We start from the raw sequence: 20659 nt of genomic DNA on the forward strand, positions 1-20659 counted from the left end.
AGTATGAGAGAGGAGGTTTAGGGTTAACAGCTAATAGTTGACTTGTAATCTAGAGAACGCATCATACTGTAAATGAGAAGAAACTTTTAATCTGGTGCAGGGAATGAGCTGATTACCACTTTGTGCCACAAATAAAAACTGGATTGCAAAACCAGTGCTGTCCAACTTCTGTGGTACCATGGGCCGGAATTTTTCCGGCCTACGTGGTTGGTGGAGGGCCAATAATGGAAGCCAGTTTTGACCCCTCCCCTTTTTGAAACCACACCCACTTGAAACCATACCCATGTTATCACATGACCATACCCATATTAATGGTTGTAGAACAGCAAAAACCAGCCATACTCTGCCTTCCCTACCCTGCCTGTGTGTGCCATACTCTGCCTTCCCTACCCTGTCTGCGTGTGCCATACTTTGACTGTGTGTGCCATTCTTGGCTGGTTTGTGCCATACTTGGCCTGTGTGTACCATACTCTGCCTGCCCTACCCTGCCTGTGTGTGCCATACTCTGCCTGCCCTATGCTGCATGTGTGTGCCATACTCTGCCTGCCCTATGCTGCATGTGTGTGCCATACTCTGCCTGCCCTATGCTGCCTGTGTGTGCCATACTCTGCCTGCCCTACCCTGCCTGTGTGTGCCATACTCTGTGTGTATGGCACGCACAGGCAGCATACAGTGACACAATGCTGGCACTGCTCCTACAGTCTGCAAAATAACTATATATTAAAAAACTTTTTAATTGCAGTACCACCTCAGTATATGTTCTTTTTGTAGTGGGCAGGGATTATTTGTGGGTTACTACTGCTCCTACAGTCTGAGGTATGAACAGAGGAACAATGTGGGTGCTTACAGTCTGAGCCAGGGGTGTGAACACTGCAGGGGGTGAACAATGCAGAGATTAAAAGGTGTGAACAACACAGGGGATTACATTTTTAAACAATACAGAGGGTTTACAGCCTGAATCTGAGGTGTGAACCATGCAGGGGGCCAGTTAATCACAGTACTGATACCATTTAAATCTTACACAAGAGTAAGCCATCAAAGCAGCCAGACAGGTGGGGGGGGGGGCACACAGAGGGGGGTCGCGGGCCGGGCCACCAGTTGGACAGCACTGCCAAAACAATAATAGATACCTGTAGACAGCATTGAGAAATCTCAGATTAATGGAGCTGAGTACCATTCTGTTTGGACCCAGAGTATACCGGTAGATAGTAGAGGCTCCTGGCCACTGTAAAGTGTTTGTTTTTTTTTTTAACATACTTTCACTTTACAAGTGAAAACAATTCCTGTAGAACAAAAAATAAAAAAAGACTAACTGCAATTTGTTTTAGACTACTGCTGTCTATATCATACCCTAAGTAAACTACCATTCACATTAACAAGTGGATGAAAATGTAATGCTGGAAGAGGCACAGTACAGATGTCACACAATTTCTAGTTATAATGCCATGCAGAAGAATTGATCACAGACTGACACCCCAACAAGGCAACTCTATTATTTAGTACCTTCAATCTATACACTACTACATTTGTGGATTACACCATGGCTACTAACCCTTTAGTAGAGCTTGAAATTGCTTTACTAAATAGCCCTGTCTATCTCTTACTGCTAGATTGTAGAATCAAGCTTTGCACTACCTAGACCTCTTTTCAACTTCCACTGATGTACTTTGTTACCCAGAGAATCTGACATTACTGTACTAATGAGAATCTCCCCACCATCCACATTGCATGCCTACACCCGGATGGGGTTATGCATACTCCAACCCATGCTTAAGGGCAATGACAGGTGTGGTGCTCTGTCACCCACATAAAAGTGCCTCTCCTTCAGGGTGAAAAAGCACTCACCCAAAAATGCCCTTTGATCTGGAAGAGTGGAAATTGCTGCATCTAAAACACTTTACATACTGAAGTAGGATTTTCACCAGGCCAGTATTTCACCAGCCTAGCTAGTAGAACACCAGTCAGGACCTGGGTGGGTATTACAAAGTTACAAGTTATTCTTCCTCTGGTCTACTTCTGATCCGCCCTGCTTCTGCTTACCTGCCCTCCCACTTTCCTTCCTATCACCTCTTTAAGCTTGCCTTCTCATTCATTTTCAGTCAGCACCAGCTAGCATGGCATAGCCCTGACCCAAAACCAAGCCCCTAATTGGCCCATAACCCTACCTCATGACATCAGTGATCAGCCCCCTCTTAGAGCACTGGCACACGGGGAGATTAGTTGCCCTCGATAAATCTTCACTATTGCAGGGCAACTAATCCCCGCAATATGCCATCCCACCAGCAAGAATGTAAACTGCTGGAGCGATGGCATACGCGTTGCTTCAGTTTGTTTTGCAAGGACACTGTGGGAGACTGAAGCAATGTGTATACCACCCCACAGTTGATTTACATTCTTGCTGGTGGGATGGCATGCAGGGGAGATTAGTCACCCACAATAGTGAAGATTTATCGTCTGGTAACAAACCTTGAACCCAGAATAAGCCTCCCACAGCCCAATACACAAGAGGCAGAGGTGGAAATCTGAGGTTCTGTCTATATTGCGGATCTGTGGTTAATACTGATAAAATACTGTAAAAAGCTTCTAATAAATACTCGTGGAGCTTTCAATTTTAAAATTACCTACAGATAGGTAATTCAGCATTTCCTGGGGAAGGCTGCATGGTCATAGCTGGGATTACCCTAAAGCCTCTGCCCTATCCAGACAGAATCCCGTTAGACCTATCTTGGCCTGTGAATGATAAATAATAGGGCTGCAAGTGGCAGATGGCAGGCAGTTGCTCAGTGCCCTTGCTTATCAGCTGCTCAGGGTGGCTCTGCGAGGAAAGCAGATTGCTGGCTTGTTATCTCCCCTCTCTCCTGGAATACTAAAGAATCCTGCATTCCCTTCCAGTGATTACACTGAGGGACTGTTACTGCTTTCCTCTATCTGAGCAGCTCACACAAACAGCCTGCCTTTCCTGACTGCTAATCCTCTGCAGGGGGAAGGAGTGCTTCGGATGCCATAGCAGCTTAATCAGCACCTGTGCCCTGCCACACACATCAGGGCACATCCATCTGGCCCCATCTTACCCTGTGCCTTATGAAGGTTCTGTAAGGCAGCTGAGGACAATCCTTTATATGTTTTGTCTTCTAAATATGCAATACATTCTATACATATACTAATGTTCCCTCTTGTAGAATCTGTACACTGGTTTGAACCACTGTCTGATCAACGGCAGGTGCATGTTACAGACGGGATTGCAGGCAGGGTGATCAGTGATTACCAACCCATTCCCTAACCCCCACCACACACACACAAACACACACATACACATGTGCATTCATGCATGCTATTCTAGTTCTGTGCCACAGAAGAAGTGTCACACAGTTCATTCAAATGGTTAAAAAACCTGCTGACCTCTCAGCTAGGGGCTTCATACAAAGGATCAAAAACAGACTTTAAAGGTCTTGAAGGGCAAAGGGCAATAAATAAAGGGGAGAGCCCAAACCACAAGCAGTCAGGAGGTCAGGCCTTCAGGGGCTCTTGTTCTAACAACCCTTCAGTTGCCAAGTAACATTAATTGGGTTAAAGGCAGAGTGCTGAAAGGCCACACAGTTATCTGATTTAAAACAGCAGCTATCAAGGAAACATTAGTAATTTTAATTATCACTGATTAGATATCTTCCTGCGCCCTCTCTCCATAGGAAGAAACACTCCCTGAGAGTATACGCCCATCCCACTAAGAATACATTGAGGTTAAGGATTTAAATTAGCTTGTTATATTGTGATTATCAGAAATTACAAACACCCAGTCAAGTTACACATCATGTGCCATTTACGGTTTACAGTGTTTGCTTTTCAAATGTAGGTCCAAAGCCACAGTCTTATTCTCTTTGTGATAATGCAATATTTTAAACAGCAGTTAACACCAGAGTTGCCAACAAGAGGCTAGTGACACATGGGCTTGAGTCTCGGCCTGCAGATAAATGCAGGCCAAGAATGAGACCCTACACTGGCATCAGCCTTTCTTTGCACCTGAAGGATTGGGTGTATGAAACGGATTTTGGCGCCAAAATGCATTCTTGTGTGTTTTGGTACCAAAGTCTGATATGTGTTCCTGTACCTGGCCCAACGCAATGCTTCTAGCACAGGGAAAGGCTGATGCCAGCACAGGGGCTAATTCTCAGCTTGAGTTTATCTGCAGACCAAGAATTATCCCCTTGTGGCATCAACCTAAGCTCCTGACCACTAACCAGGGTCGGATTGGGCACTGAGAAAAAATCAGGTGGGCCCCGGTGGCCCTGTCCCTGCAGGGTGCCTCCCCAAGCCACCAACGTGCTGAAGGCCGCAGTGGGGGCCCATTTGGGGGGGTACAGGGGCCCCTGAGGCAGTAGCCCCGGTAAGCCCTGCACCCACCAGCCCGACCCTGCCACTAACTGGCCCAAAAGTGCACCCAACACTGATGCAGACTTCCAGGCCCAATATTTTTAAAGAAGGCCAGAAATTTTTATTGCTCTCTACTGAGTATTTTTAACTATGCCCCCAGAAAGTATTGTGGTAGATTTACTACTCATTGCTCTTTGTATTGATAATAATACTAAAAATATTTTTATTATTAGAACAATACTGTTTGATCATTTATCCAAATAAAAAATAATGTACAATAGCAGCGAGTCACGACTTTACTCCCTTGGGCCTTACAGAAACCTAATTTTTGATTTCTAGTAGTTTCTAGTAGTTGCTCACTCTTTCCTCATTGTCACATTGTACAGTTACATATATCTCATGAGTGTCACTAGTTAACTTGCTCCAAACCTTGCAGGTTACCAGACCTGTGGAAAAGGGTATTTACATGTATCACCCTACAAAAACTTAGGGAAAAATCAGCACCAAAGGATGTTAATTTTTTTTTTTTTATTATTTGTTTCCTTTTAAGGCAGTGACACACAGGGAATTGTGCCCTATTGGTAATTTCAAGAAAGGAATCACAAAGCATGAACTGCAACAAATACAAAATTCACCATTGGCAGAAGAGAAGAACTGGTATATAATATATGCATTTTTTTTTAACTAAAAGATGATAAGTACATATGCCTTATTTGGTCCTTTTTAATGAATAAATCCTTAATGTGCAAATTAAGCGACTCAATTAAGTGACCAACATTTGGATGTCAAATGAAACTCCATGAAGTCTGGAAGAAACGCCCAAACTTTGTCTCTGTCTCTGACGGATTAACAGTGCTGAGTTAGAAACATATTTAATAAGGGAGTGGAAAAGCTGTGCCCCTGACCCCAGAAAGTCTAAAAAGAAACAGAAGGCGTCTTGTATCATCCACCAGGGTCAGAGGTTACTTGGGGGGGTTCCAGAATTCCTGTGAGTCAGACAGTCAGCTGGTGTCACACACTCATTCATTCTGTCACCTTTAGTCTCCCTCCTACTTTAACCCACCCCATGCAGTAACTCTGCTCAGCTACAGCAGTATCTGAAGAGCAGGCTGAAAATGGAGGAAGTAAAAACTAGGTCTTGTAAAATTCACCATGCTTAACAGGAATGAAAAAGTGTCTAAAAGAGAGACACACATTTTTCAAATAAAACTTTACGTTCACGTGATCTTTTGTAAAGCTATGCTCAATTCCAGCAGTATGGCTGCTACCAGGGAACATATGCAAGCCGCCAGAGAATAAAAGGCTTGTCTATTCCACTGGCCATTGACCTCGTAGCAAACAGAAGGTCAAATATGAGCAGGTTCACCTTTAATACCCCCAATGTTTTTCCAGGATGATTATTTATGCCTGTCAGTGTTCACGCTGTTAAATCATCAGAGCAACATGTGCCCTCTTCTGGATTCCAGCTGTATTGCAGCCATGTGTCTGGTTTGGAGAGCCTTAATATTATTAGTACTGTTATTAATTACATGTATGAAGTGCCAACATATTCCGAAGCAGTGTATAACAAAAGTGTGGGTACATTAAACATACAAATTATATACAAAAACTGATCAGTATAGGAGGAAAAAAATAGGACCTGCTCAGTGGATCTTATTATCTAAAGATTTTATAAAAAATTATTTAATCATATTCCAATCCTATGTAAATATATCTTTCAACATTAAATACATTTAAAACTACTTATATTTCTATTATATTATTTCTAAATATTTTTAGTGCTGCTAAGCTTACTTAACTGAAAAATAAAATACATTTCAGCTGGAAATCCATTTTTTAACCTTGGACACAGGGAGATAACCTGGAAGTACATATTACTGACCAATATTCCTGAAGCAACACAAACACAAATTAGCCCCTAGTTGCAATAGAACATGGAGTCTTCATGAATCAAGCTGGTACAGAATTGGCCCCGCCGTGGCCAATTAATGGGATATTGTGTACCTGGGGTATATGGCCAAATTGCATGGATCTGACCAACCGACTCACAGGCTCCATCACTATTGCACCCTGTTCTATTTACATGCTTGCCTATGGCCCCATTCATGTACTGATACGGGTTATCAGGCAGCAAGAATTTTTATTTCGGGCAATTGCTCTGGCACAAACAAACCTGTGTATCAGGCTTCAGGGGGCAGCATGTAATTATATATAATAATCAAAATTCATCACAAATAAGAGAAATGGATGGTATGGTTGTGGTATGCATAAGTATATTGCTTTTCTCTCCGGCAAGCAGCAGGTTAGAACCTGCTCCCTTCCCCCAAATTTTCATCTTGCAGCAGCCATCCTGTATGGAAATGAGGCCTCACATAAAGTAGAGAATTTACATACTGCTGTTTACCGTGGTCACAATAGATTACAGATTTCTTTTTTTTTTTAACGCTAAATGATTTGAATGTTCTGTTTCACTTCCTATGAATTTGGCTGGATAAAAGACTCACTTACAGTGAATTGGCCAAACTGGCCCAACAAGGTAATTTCCAGGGTATGCAGGAAAAGAATCAGTAACATGTAACATGGCTTAAGAAGGCCATCCATTGAGAGATTCACTGGCTGCCCAATATGCCCATTCAGGTGTGCCAAATTAGCCTGAAGTTATTTTTCTGCCCTCAGCACAATCACTGTATCGCATAGGGAGCCCTGTCCAGCCCTCAGTCAATGTGATTCTCTATCCTGCTAGATCTATAGATAAACACGAGGTGGTCAGGTCAGGAGAGGTAAGCATTCATGTATGGGCCCCTAAAGGCTTCATCACAGCTGTTTGTATATCTTACATGAAAAGGGAATCTAGTCACTGAATGGAAGACTGGCTACAGCTCTACTTCAAGAATTTGGATACACCAACAGAGAAAAGTAATCCACTGGCTTACACTCTCTGAATGTGAGTCAGCTGATAGGAATGGGATAAGCTCGTCAGTACATACAAAAAGTGAATTTTGGCACATACTTTGGAATTTCCATGCAAAAAATCTTGGACCAGCTATTAAACAATTGCACATATACACCAGTGGAGAGAATTACCTGTCTGCTATTAGCCTAAAGGTGCCACATGGTTCAATAAAAGCCATCTATCGGCAGGTTTGATTTTCTAGTCTGATCGAGATCTGCATCTGTGCATTCATGGCCAGCATAGTAGCAATTACAATCCAGTCATTGGCCTGAGGCATAAACAATCTGATCAGCCCAATATTGCCCAACTCAAGATGGGCATATAAGTGAGCAGTGCCAATTCTGGGACTGCTATTGCCCTAGGTAACTGGCCACTTCTTGCCACCTGAGGCAAGGGTCTCACCTGCTCACCGGCCCTGTTAGTGAAAGAACGAGTGGATCTTTACATGTATGGCCAGCTTTAGAGTCCTGAATATATCTGTATACTAACGTTAAGATAATTGTATTAATATCTTAATAATATTTCTGTATACTGACTTTAAGGTAATCTGGGAAGGCAAATAAGATTAAGGCAGATAAGATGCCCCCAGTAGCTCCCCATCTTCTTTTCTGCTGATTCACTGCCAAGCTCTGTGCTGCTGTCAGTTACTGAGATTGGTTACCCGCTCGCTTCGACAGCACATATACTAAAATTGGAACGATACAGAGAAGATTAGCATGGCCCTGCGCAAGGATGACATGCAAATTTGTGAAGCGTTCCATATTTTTCTTAAAGACTACCTTTTGGAGCACTCACCCAGCACCTGACCTGAGAACTAGCACTTATATTGTAATGTCACCCACTGTGACCTACAGCACTTATACTGCATTTGCCTATTTGTGTCTGTAAGTTACCCTCCCATATAGATTGTAAGCTCTACGGGGCAGGGACCTCCATCCTCTTGTGTCTTTGACTCTTAACTTAGTGCAACTGTATTTATCTTGTATTTATCTGTATTTATTGTTATACTTTTTATTTATCTATTATTATCTTAATAATCCCGTTTGTATTAATGTATTCTACTGTACAGCGCTGCGTACATAAGTAGCGCTTTATAAATAAATATATCCATACATACACTCTGTCCTCAAAATGACTGTTTGTTAAAGGGGTTGTTCACCTTCAAATTAACTTGTGTCCTTTAAGTGGCAAAAGGAAGGCTAACATTGCACCCAAGCCACCACAAGTATTTTTGTTGAATCTTTCATGTTGTTACTTGCAGGTGATAATACGTGGCACAGACAAATTATAACCTCTTTAATCTGTTTTACAAGCTATCAAGCCTCAAGGTAGACTGACACATGAGCAATTGCCTGCTGGAGTACATTTCACAGTATGAGCCAGTCACAAAAAATGCTGCCCTGCAATGTTTTGGGGTACAAATCTTGCAAGACTACTGAATTCACTACAACTACACTTATTAAATGTAGTGGATAATATCTCAGAAAGAAATATAACACAGCGACTTTAGATGTCCTATATAGGCAGTATTCCCACAGCAGCAACCATAAGATTAAAAGTATTAGCAGAGAAACTTAAAGGAGAAGTAAAGCTTAACTAAGGAAGTATGCTTGAAATGTTTTAAACATTATTTTTTAGGCTTTTGTACCAGCCCAAGGTAACCACAGTCCTTTCACAGGAACGATCTGTGCCTCTGAAGATGCCCCAGTAGCTCCCCATTTTCTTTTCTGCTGATTCACTGCCAAGTTCTGTGCTGCTGTCCCTTACTGAGCTTAGGGACCGACGCAAAATGCACAGTATGCAGAGGATATAAATGTATACAATATTAATTCATTTAGATTCACATTACATGGCAGCTATGAAACCAGAGCAATTAGCATTAGAATTTAATAATCAGCCCTGTAGCATCAGTTTATATGACAGGCAAACCTTATTTTCTGCTTGATAATTTGCAACAGCCCCTAAGCTTAGCTTCTCAATAGCTGCCCAGTGCACACTGAGCATGTCAGTGTTGCACATCTAAAAGAATCCAAGATGGGGAGCTCCTGTGACAACTGTAAAGACCTAGATCTTTACTCCTATAGTGATGCTGAAACTTTAGACTGCTGCAGTAAGTTTAGTATATAAAATATGGCATTTCTATCCATATTAATTTTTTAGGGTTTAGTTCTCCTTTCACACTACTACACCTGGAGTATCCCCAATCTCAGGTAGGAGAATCATCTTTCAGCCTTTAAACCTGTGGCCAAGCAAAGAGAAGATAAGAGATGCATCTCACTGTAATCCGCATTAAATCAGATAATTCTTATGAGGCTAACCTTAATCCTAAAGCCGATGACAGACGAGGAGATTAGTCGCCCTGCGATTAATTTCCTTTAGCAATGGTAATTAATACTAGGGTGATCAGATCACTTGAAAATTCAGGAACAGGGACATAACAAATGTATGTTGCAGGGCTGCACTAATGACATTTATTTTAACTGTAATCAGTGCAGCCCTTCAAGATGGATTTTCTAGACGTGTCCCCAAATTTTTTAATGATCTGGTCACCCTTGACTAATCTCCTCTAATGCTTTCCTACAAGCGAGAATGCAAATCAGGAAGTCACCCAAAGTTGCCTCGCAAGGAAACTTCAGGCGCCTTTAGAAAGCTTAAGGGACACATACAGTATGTTTTCCTACTGGTCATTTACATTGTCGCCGGAAGGAAAGCATTTGAGATTAGTTGCCAGCTAGATGAGATTACGGAGTGACTAATCTCCTTGTCTGTCATTGGTCTAATGGTGCCCATACATGCACCAATATTATCTACGAAACCTTTAGCACCTTGTAACGCTGAATCATCAGATGGGGTAGAATTCTACCAAATCGCGGAAGTTTCCGCTCAAGGCAACTTCTGCAATTTCGGCGATTTCCATTTTCGCCGGTGGGATGGCATTTTGGGGAGATAAGTCGCCTGTGACAAGGGAGATTTGTCGCGGGCGACTAATCTCCCCCATATGCCACAGCCCTTAAAGTTAGTGGAGTGGACAAATTATTTTTAGTCAGTTGGGCAGATAGGTAGAAGGGGCCTATTACAAGGGCCAATAAGTTGCCAACATAGTCTGGATGGACTTAATCTGCAGTTTTATTGGTCCACGTATGGGCAGCCAACACCCCTATAGGAATCAAGCTTGATACAGGTACAACATCAACTCTGCTATTTGTTTTGCCAGTTCAAATGCCCGCTACTCAATAGAATGAAATGAGGCCAGCTGTGCAATACCTTATAAGGATTAATAAAATCTAGGTGTTTTACACTAATTACATATTTCTCTCCTGAAATGAAAAAAGTCTTTAGCCATATTTTGCAAGATGGTAGTTTATAGTGGTTACAAGATGATGGCCCAGCTCCTTTAGTGCCTTCCAGACCACTCACCACAGAGGGGATAGGTCTAGGCAGGGAGGTGGGGAGGGAGCTGACCGCAGACAGCAGCACTGGGCTGGAACAGATGCCTGTCATTAGCACCCTGCCAAAACCCATCCTGGCTTCTCCCAAACTGCAATCCAATAAAAGTGTTCCTTGTCTATTTATCATCCTCTGGGCTTTTAATCACTATGCAGATGGCAACCACCTTCCTGCCTATGTTTAGTCAAATCAGTCAGTTAACCCTAAAGTTGCTAGCAAGTCAGGAAATAATTGGTTAAAATAGCAGTGGTGTATGTGCAAGCTCTCAGTTATAGCAGGCATTGGGGGTGAGTACATATTGCTTGCAGCTAACTGGTTAAAATATGCAAAAATGTCCTTTCTTGATAACTACAAAGGGACTAAACACACTGTCTGTATATGTAAATATTTACTGATGATAAAATCAGATGTATGGCACCCCAGAAAATTAAATATGTAGTAAGGAAAACAATAAGCAAAAATACATGTAAAGAGTCCCATACACAAATAGTGCAAAAGGTGCCAAAACAAAACATCTGCAAATACAATGAGGCAGCAATAAGATAGAGTTGATGTGCAAAATCTGGAAAGAAACAATGTTATATATAAAAGCAAGCTGGATTTCTTAGTGACATGATTCTTATTGCTTCCCTGTCGTCTATAGGTTAAGGGTATATATACAAAAACAGCATTGTAACCAGTAGCAGCCATTCAGTAGTTGGCCATTACATGTGTAATAGTATATAGTAGGATGATTCCTTGAGCACCACATGCATGTGGGCACCCACCCATACTCGAAAAATTCCTTTTTTTTTTTTTTAATAAACTGGGTACTGAACTCTAAAATAAAATGTTGCTCTAAGCAAATGTAACTTTAAGCAACTTTTGATTATACATACATTACAAGTTTTCAGTTGTAAAAATGTATTTGTAAATATGCCTACTATCAAAAGTGTTAGTTGTTTAGCTATTATTGGCATTGCTGAAAACAATGTGCGATAACCAGTTGATTAGATTACCTGTGAAGAAGCATGCAAAATATTGTGGAAACTGGAGTCTAGGCTGAAGGAGTGTTGGCTTCTTTCTGTTACATTGCTTCAATAGCGAGAACCTCAGTATACTGGAATGTTGATTAGAATTATACTTTCTTTTATTAGACAAAATGTTATTTTTTGGGATTACAACTACCATGCAGCCTACAAATTTATTGCAACCGTTCCTTGTATGCATTTGTATTTATTATCATACTTTGTATTAATCTATTATTGTAACAAACCTCTGTTTGTTGTATTAATTTATTGTTCTACAGTACAGCGCTGCATACATAAGTAGTGCTTTATAAATGAAGATATACATACATACTTTTTGCCTCGAATTTTTCAGTATTTATAGAAAATTCTACAGGCTTATGCAAACCCACTCCAGGTTATTTATCAACAGTGTTGGATTGAGATGGCACCACCTGGTATCCTGGTGGGCCATCAACACCGGGCGAATTTCTCTGTGGGCAGTAACCCATGGCAACCAATCAAATTGCTGCATTTATTGTTTTACCTGCATCTATCTGAAAAAAGCCAATCACTGATTGGTTGCTATGGGTTACTGTCCATGGGCAAATTTGCCTAGTGTTTATTATAGAAGCACAGCCAGTGAACATCCTGATCACAGCTTTAGTGTAGTATGGTTTTCGGCACGAGAAGTCGCTTGAATAGTACCACATAGAGCCTGAAGGCAATGGGCACGAAGCAGAATGTACTGTGAGCAGTTTATTAACCCCTTAAGGATCATCCACTTAGAATAGTTATTTGCAAGCAGTACTTGAAAAAAAAAAGACAGGATACAAAATGTTTATTCTGTATAGTTTTTCTCCAAGGGGTAACTATATATGTCCTCCCACTTTTTCATTAGATTCCAACTATAAGTATAATGGCTTATTATAATCTCTTTTACATTGTTAAGCTGACCAAACAGAGACCAAAAATATATTAAACAAAGTGTCATTTTTATGTGTATGGTGGCCTATATTTTAGATATTGGTTGGTTTCGGCAGGTCTGGAAATTTTTATCTGGCCAGGGAATAGTGAATTGCTAAATGAGCCACAGCTTCTCTTCACTTCTTGCTGTTACAAACCTTTGGGCTGTTTGATCGAATGACTGAAACAAAAGAAAGGAGGCCATACAGTGTATGGCCCTTTGTACACTCTCTGTCCATTTGGCCCATGGGCTGATTGGTCAGAGAGTGTATCTGAACTGCCCATGTATGGCCAGCTTCAATGGGCAATCTTTGATTTATTCCCAAGACCAGGGGTGCTCCAAGGGCTGCAGCTTTTTAAGGAAGGAGCCCTGATTCCGCCCCCTACACGTACCTCTTTTGTGTCAAAGCACGTTATAGGGGTAATCCATTTTTAGGGCAGATAGTGTATGCTTATTTCACATGGGTTATTTTGGTTCTCAGTCCTCTCAGGCAAAATACCACCATTAAAACACCATTTTCTGTCATGCCAATGAATATAGGTAATGAGAATTCCTGAGCCATATCTGTCTGAGAGCTAACCAACTTCCTAGTTCCTGTTTATAACACGCTAATATAATTATGTATGTTTATAACATATGCTAATACAGTATTGAATAAATTCAAACCAAAAAAATCCTAATTAGCTAATTACACAGAACAGCAACAAATCAAATCTACAGCACTGAATGCTCCGTTTGATGCTGTCACTTCCGCTCCCACTCCTGTCTTTCTCCAGTTCTCTCATTTTACTGAATAACACATCCTACACTGAATATATTTATAATGTAACAAAGTATATAGTGTTGTACAACAGAGGAGTGTAGACATCAAACTAATTACATACAAAGAAGGTTTATGTTATGTTAAAGGAGAAAGAAAGGTAAAAACTAAGTAAGCTTTATCAGAAAGGTCTATGTAAATACAGCCATAAGCACTCACAGAAACGCTGCACTGACTTCTCTGTCAAAAGATTTCTTGTGTCTGGTTTTCTCTGCTAGAGACACGCAGCTCTCTCCCCTCTCCTGCTTCCCCCCCCTCAAGAATGCTAAGAACTCACCCCCCCCCCCTTAGGAATGTGGATCTGAGCCAATCAGCAGGAAGCTGACTCATAGTCTTACAAACTGAGCATGTACACTTGGTCTGGGTCTCGGTGCAGGAGCGAGACATTATGGGAACTTTCTTTACACAGCTCAGCGTTTTTTCTTCCTGTTTGGCTTCTGATCATCTGAACAGGAGAAATATGGAGAGATTTAAAGGAGACATATCCTATAAAAATTATGAATGTACCAGGGAATTATACTACTCTAGATATAGAAGGATTGTGCTTAAAAAAGTTGTGTTTCTGACTGATTTATTGAGAAATTCCACAAAATCCCCACTAGCCCCACCCATCTGTTCCACTTCCTGCTGGCTGAATTCTCTGGATGAGCTGGGGAGCCGGCGGCCCTCCGTACCCTGCACTGTGGGATAGGAACCAATCAGCAGCTAGGCTGACCTGATAGGGAACTAAAGCCTGTCTTTGCTTGTGTGACTGCAGGGCTGTGATTGGCTCTCCCCCTCCTACTGTGCTTCTGGCAGGGACCGTTAGGACACGCCCACCCCTCATGTGAAACCCAGACAGGGACCTGAGAGGATCTATAGGGAGCTCCAATAAAGGGGCCATTGTTACAGATAGGGTTAATGTTTAGCCCAAAGGGAAACCAGCACCGGATATTATTCATAATTGCCTACAAAATTACCTTTTTTCCCATTTATCCAATATGTCTCCTTTAAGGGCACTATTGAGAGAACTGAAGGTATGCCTGCAGCTTGAGATTAACTCTTTATTAGCCTTTCCTTCTCCTTTAAAAATGCTAATTTTGGAATCCAGTGCTCTGAATTAATCTCTCCCTCCCTGAATGGTCCAGTTTTTCACACAGCAGTCCCTAATTTGAGTGGATCGGGTCATTACTGGACATGGTTAGTGTGGGTTAATAACAAGGCCTAAATTGTCTCATTTTTTAGAGTTTAAATTCTGGTTGGTTTGAAACAATAATTGTCCAACTCTGCCCCTATATATTGCATCCCCTTTATGAAATATTTTGCTCAATATTAATGCTTTAAGGAAGTCACAAGGCCAAGATGGAATGAGGTCTCACTTATATTCTTGCTAATGATCACTTTCTCTGATTTACTTTAATGTTAGCTGTGGTATATCCATCAGCATGGGGTCCATAAGCAAGAAGCTGAAAATAAAATCTGCTTTGCTTCACTTAACTTGTTTTTATAAGTCTCTGAATAGAGGCATTAGAAAGAATTATCTTTAACATTTTGGTTAAGGCTGTGAGACCAATTTTTGGTTCATTAATTTAAAATGACTCAGACCACATACTTCCAAGTGAAGTTCTCAAGTTCTGAACATTACAAACTTGAATATCTGCACAAAACTATATAAGGTTTTATAGTGAAATACTCATTCACTAACTATCAACTTGCAAAGTGACTATAATGAAGTATATGAATAATTTCACTTTTATTTGAAACACAGGGTGGGCCATTTTCTTACCCATATTTTATGCTCACATGGACCAGTCGCTGCCAAATGTCTTTGCATTTTAGTATTGGTAATCTAATAACAACTCCGGGATAAACAGATGGAAACGGTTCAATAGGTGAAACATTAAGTAAATGGCAGAAACAGACATAGTTGACTTAGGCCAGGGGTACACAAAGCAGATCATATACGGAAACATGAAAGTATGCTTTTTGTGACAATATTTGCTCCATGTAGCTTCACACAGGCTGATACTGTGTCTGTCAGTGGAGCTACAGGAGGTGACACATGACAGTGAAGGAACGTGAATGATCTAAAGCCTATGTACAACTGTGGAGGATAAAGATGTGACCTAGAAGCCATTTGGGAGGACATGAAAAAGGGACCAATTTAGACAAATGTTTTCTTTTGTTATTCTGCCTCCTCATCTATTTTGTACCTATTCCTCGGACACAAGAGACGTTTATAAAGTAACTGGGCACCAAAATCAATGCATAGTTACCAGCAGAGCCATAGAACCCCTTATTATAAAGGAATTGTGGCACAAAAATCATGACATACTTACCAGTAAACTCCATACAAAATGTAATTGCTGTAAAACTGTAATACACTGTTCAATGTCTATAATATAATATATAACAATCTATACAATCCCATAAAGGAGAAATAAGCAGATCTAATGTTAGCAATAGCTGATAAAAGTTCCTAAACGGTGTGTATCGCAGTACATACAGCTTGGGTAGAAAATCTCTGGGGGCAGGCGTATAAAATAAGCATGCTGCCTGTTACATTCTCTCTGAGCCATCTGTGCCCAATATCTGAGCTGGCAGAACTGGGCAGCACTGTGCCCTCTCTCCTAACCTCTTTGTGATTCTCAAAAATTCTGTCATAGATTTCATAAAAGCCTATATCCATACTTTGTCTACTAGATTGTTAAAAAAAAATAAATAAACCCAATAGGATTGTTTTTGCCTCCAATAAGGTTTGAATATATCTTAGCTGGGGTCATATAAAAGGTACTGTCTTATTATTACAAAAACAAGTTATTTTCTTAAGTTCCACAGACAGAAAATTTAAATATATAATGTCTACATTATACAGGTATGGGACCCGTTATCCAGAATGCTCAGGACCTGGGGTTTTCGAGCTAAGGGGTCTTTCTGTAATTTAGATCTCCTACCTTAAAGGACAAGGAAAGTCTAAGTCACTTGGGGGTGCCAAAATGTTAGGCACCCCCAAGTGACTTAAATCGCTTACCTTGTACCCCAGGCTGGTGCCCCTGTTAGGAGAAAACAGCACCAGCCCGGGGTACCTGTAGCGAGCGCTTTCTTCTTCCCTATTCGCGCTGCTGGCAAATGTCCGGGACAGGCGCATGCGCAGTAGAGTGAAACGCCGACTTCTCTGTTCAAAGTTCGGCTTTTCACTCTACTGCGCGCGCAGCGAACAAGGAAGTGATCGCTGCTACCCCGGGCTGGTGCTGTTCTCTCCGTACAGGGGCACCAGCCTGGGGTAAAAGGTAAGCGATTTAAGTCACTTGGGGGTGCCTAACATTTTGGCACCCCCAAGTGACTTGGACTTTCCTTCTCCTTTAAGTCTGCTAAAAAAAATATTTACACTGTAATTAAACCCAATAGGATTGTTTAAGCTCCAATAAAAGTCATTTATATCTTAGTTGGAATCAAGTACAAGGTACTGTTTTATTATTACAGGTATCGGACCCCTTATCCGGAAACCCATTATCTATAAAGTTCCAAATTACGGAAAGGCCATCTCCCATAGACTCCTTTTTAATCAAATAATTCACATTTTTAAAAAGGGTTTGTTTTTTCTCTGTAATGATAAAATAGTACCGTATATACTCGAGTATAAGCCGATCCGAATATAAGCCGAGGTACCTAATTTTACCTAAGAAAACTGGAAAAACTTATTGACTCAAGTATAAGCCTAGGGTGGGAAATGCCGCAGCTTCTGCTAAGTTTCAATAATCAAAATAAATACCAATAAAATTACATTAATTGAGGCATCAGTGGGGTATATGTTATTCAATATTTCTTTCAAAGAAAAACAGTAAACTAGCTCTGTAAGTGGAGAAGAGGGTCAACAAAAACAATATGAGTACTACCCCACGCTCATTGCACATTGGCAAACTGGCAGCAGACCCAGTCCCGGAGGAGATGTAAGGGGAAATAAGTATTGCTAGTGGGAGCCTAGGCCAGGGCACTGGAGGGTCTGGTTGCAGGTGGCCTAATTTGCACACAAAGGAGAGAGGGTGCTAGTCTGGAGGGACCCATGACACCCGACTCGAGTATAAGCCAAGGGTGCCTTTTTTCAGCACATTTTGGGTGCTGAAAAACTAGGCTTATACTCGAGTATATACAGTACCTTGTACTTGATCCAAACTAAGATATAATTAATCCTTATTGGAGCCAAAACAATCCTAGTGAGTTTAATTACTGTTTAAATATTTTTTTTTAGCAAACTTAAGGTAGAAGATTTGAATTACGGAAAGACCCCTTATCCAGAAAACCCCAGGTCCCAAGCATTCTGGATAACAGGTCCCATACCTGTACAGAGAAAAAGAAAATCAATTTTAAAAATTTTAATTATTTGCTTATAATGGAGTCTATGGGAGATGGCCTTTCCGTAATTCGGAACTTTCTGTATAATGGGTTTCCGGATAAGCGGTCCGATACCTGTACCTGTACTTGTACTACAGGACTGCTGCTAGTTCTGGTACTAACTAGGAAGGATTTAGCCTTGACTTGCAGAGCCAGACATGATGACTTCTTATTTTATCCAGCAATAGGAATAAAATTCTCTATGAAATATGTTTTTATTAAAATTAAAAGCAAAAATAACTTTTATAAGAAAGTGCCTTATTTTAAGACACTCTAACAGAATATACACACTTCGGGTAAGATTTTAGATTCTCTTTTAATGAATGTTGTAAGATGTAAGCTATAAAAGGGAAGACAAATGAAACAATGCCGGTATAAAATGTAACATATTGAGGGTGGCTTTGACCACCTGTTTGTTGTTTTTTATAATGATAGCCATATTATTAAATTGTGCTGTACAGTTCTGCTCAATTGTGAAAAGCAGGAACAGGTTAAAAATTAGGCTAATACTCCTCAATCTGACTTCTGTGTGACTTGATTATTAGTGTTCTGTGACCCAGGCAGACCTGCTCCCACCAGAGGCCAACATTAGAGGTGGAGGGAAGTGGGATGAGGGTGCAGCTGAAAATTTAGATGGAAGAAGGACATAGACTATAGACAGGGAAAGTCACAGCTGTGATGATCTGTTTTCCCCTTTCATGACCCTGCATGAAAGATTTTATGCCTTTCCTAATAACATGAACTGTATTGTACCTACTACCATCTGCTAGCAACAGGGAAGAGAATGGGAGAGCAGGCTTGAGCTAGGGTTTTAAAAACTCGCCCTGTGCTGAAAATAAGAAAACAATGGAATGTAATTAGCAAAAGTCGATACAACCTTTAACCCTTTCTTTAGAAAACCTTTAACCCTTTCTTTAGAAAAATAGGATAGTGTTATTTCTACATCTAATGCAATGCATTCTGTTTTAGAGGGGACAAATTGTGTGAAAAACAATACTGTGCCAACGAATTGTACTTATCTAAATATAGAAGGAATGAGCTTTAAAAAGTAGTGTTTTGGGCTGATTTATCTGTTCCACTTTTTGCTGCTTCCTTTCCCAGGCTATGCAGGGGGGACAGAGACACTCATCACACTCCACTGTAGAACAGCAACCAACCAGCAGCTGGGCTGACCTTATAGGGAACTGAAGCCTATCTTTGCTTGTTTGATTGCAGGGCTGTGATTGGCTATCCCCCTGCTACTGTGCTTCTAGTAAGAAACATTTGGACAAGCCTACCCCTCATTTTAAACACGGACAGGGACCTGAGAGGATCTATAGGGATCCATTAAAGGGGCCATTTTTACAGAAATGTTTTCATTTATCCTATATTCTTTAAAAGATAAATTTTTCAATACATGGCTCATATACATATTGTCCCTACCTCAATCAATCAGATACCTAAAAGTTTACACATTCAGATAAACCACATGGTATGACATGGAAACACTTAAGGAACATCCACTCTTAACTGAAGCATCCCAGTACCTCCAAAACTTACAAAACCAAGAAACTGATTCACAGAACCATGGACCCCCCAGGAGCCAACAAATAAATAGAATGTTGGCAACTTATCAACAGTGAAAAGTTTTGTTATAAATGTTAAATTTATATGTTTTCTTCTTTAAAGAGATACTGACACCAGAAATTAAATTTTTCTTTTACATCTTTTATAACATTGTCTTTGCAAGAACTTTACAATTTTGCTATGTATATTCATATTTTGAAAGTAGTTTTTTCATGTCAGTATCACTTTAACACCCCATTACTCACAAGATACAAACATAAGACAAAATGCTACTACAAATGTAGTAATTGATATGTTTGACAATTTGAAAATAAAAACAAAGTTTAAAAAAAAAAAGATATTTAAAAGAGATATATATATAATGTAGAAGCATTTCTCAGGTATTAGATCAGTACCCTAGAAAAAATATACAGAAAGTTTCAAAATGCCTCAGTCATTTCAGCCCTAAGAAACAATTCTTCATTCTTGACCTATCACTTTCTCTGCAACAAAAATTCCCAGCGCTGGATTTCAAAACTTCAAAAACATATTTGGGCTTTAATGTTAAGATTATTTAGAAACCTTAAGAAATAGTGCTCTTTATTACGGAAAGTCCCCTTTTCTGGATAATAGATCCCATATCCATATAAGTCTTGAGCAGGTCAAACATTGAAAGATCCACATATTTCACTGCATATCATAATGTGTATGACTGTGTATGTGACAAATAAAATTTTAATTTTAATTTTTTTATTTGGTGAGGCTGCTAAACAAGCAGATCTTTTACCAATATGTATATGCCCACCTTAATTTGCCAAACAATCTCATCACAGTGTCAGTATGAAAGCGATCCGAGTGAAGCCCACATCAATAAGCCAATACAGTGTTCATTCCAATGTGATTTTTACATTTTCCTAATGGATATTTGGATGATTTTCTGCTAGATTTCAGTCGGCAGGCCAGTTGGAGGGCCCCATACACAGGCAGATGAGCTACCAACTCCATCTGAATGGCCAGAATAACATCTTAAATCTGTATGGTCACCTTTAGGAATACTGACCATAAATCTGACCAACTACCAAACCCAGGATGAACAAATTGCAAGGGGGTGGGGGGGGGGGTCTGGTTATGGTTTCTGGCCCTCATTTGTCCCTCTGGTATTAACCATCTCAGAAAGGAAGGAGCACTGACAGCTAATGATG

General features: G+C 40.5%; 1 protein-coding gene and 1 non-coding gene across 2 annotated transcripts in view; one reads left to right on the forward strand and one right to left on the reverse strand.

Annotated features, from left to right (window-relative positions):
* gse1 (Gse1 coiled-coil protein) overlaps positions 1 to 20659 on the reverse strand; it is a 322402-nt gene that overhangs the window by 145854 nt on the left and 155889 nt on the right. The gene's annotated exons all lie outside the window — the stretch shown is intronic.
* Positions 7985 to 8088, forward strand: LOC116410620. Its single transcript, XR_004222535.1, has one exon. It is a non-coding gene; the product is annotated as a U6 spliceosomal RNA (small nuclear RNA).

The sequence above is a fragment of the Xenopus tropicalis genome, chromosome 4 (assembly GCF_000004195.4).
Source record: "Xenopus tropicalis strain Nigerian chromosome 4, UCB_Xtro_10.0, whole genome shotgun sequence".
Taxonomy (NCBI): Eukaryota; Metazoa; Chordata; class Amphibia; order Anura; family Pipidae; genus Xenopus; species Xenopus tropicalis.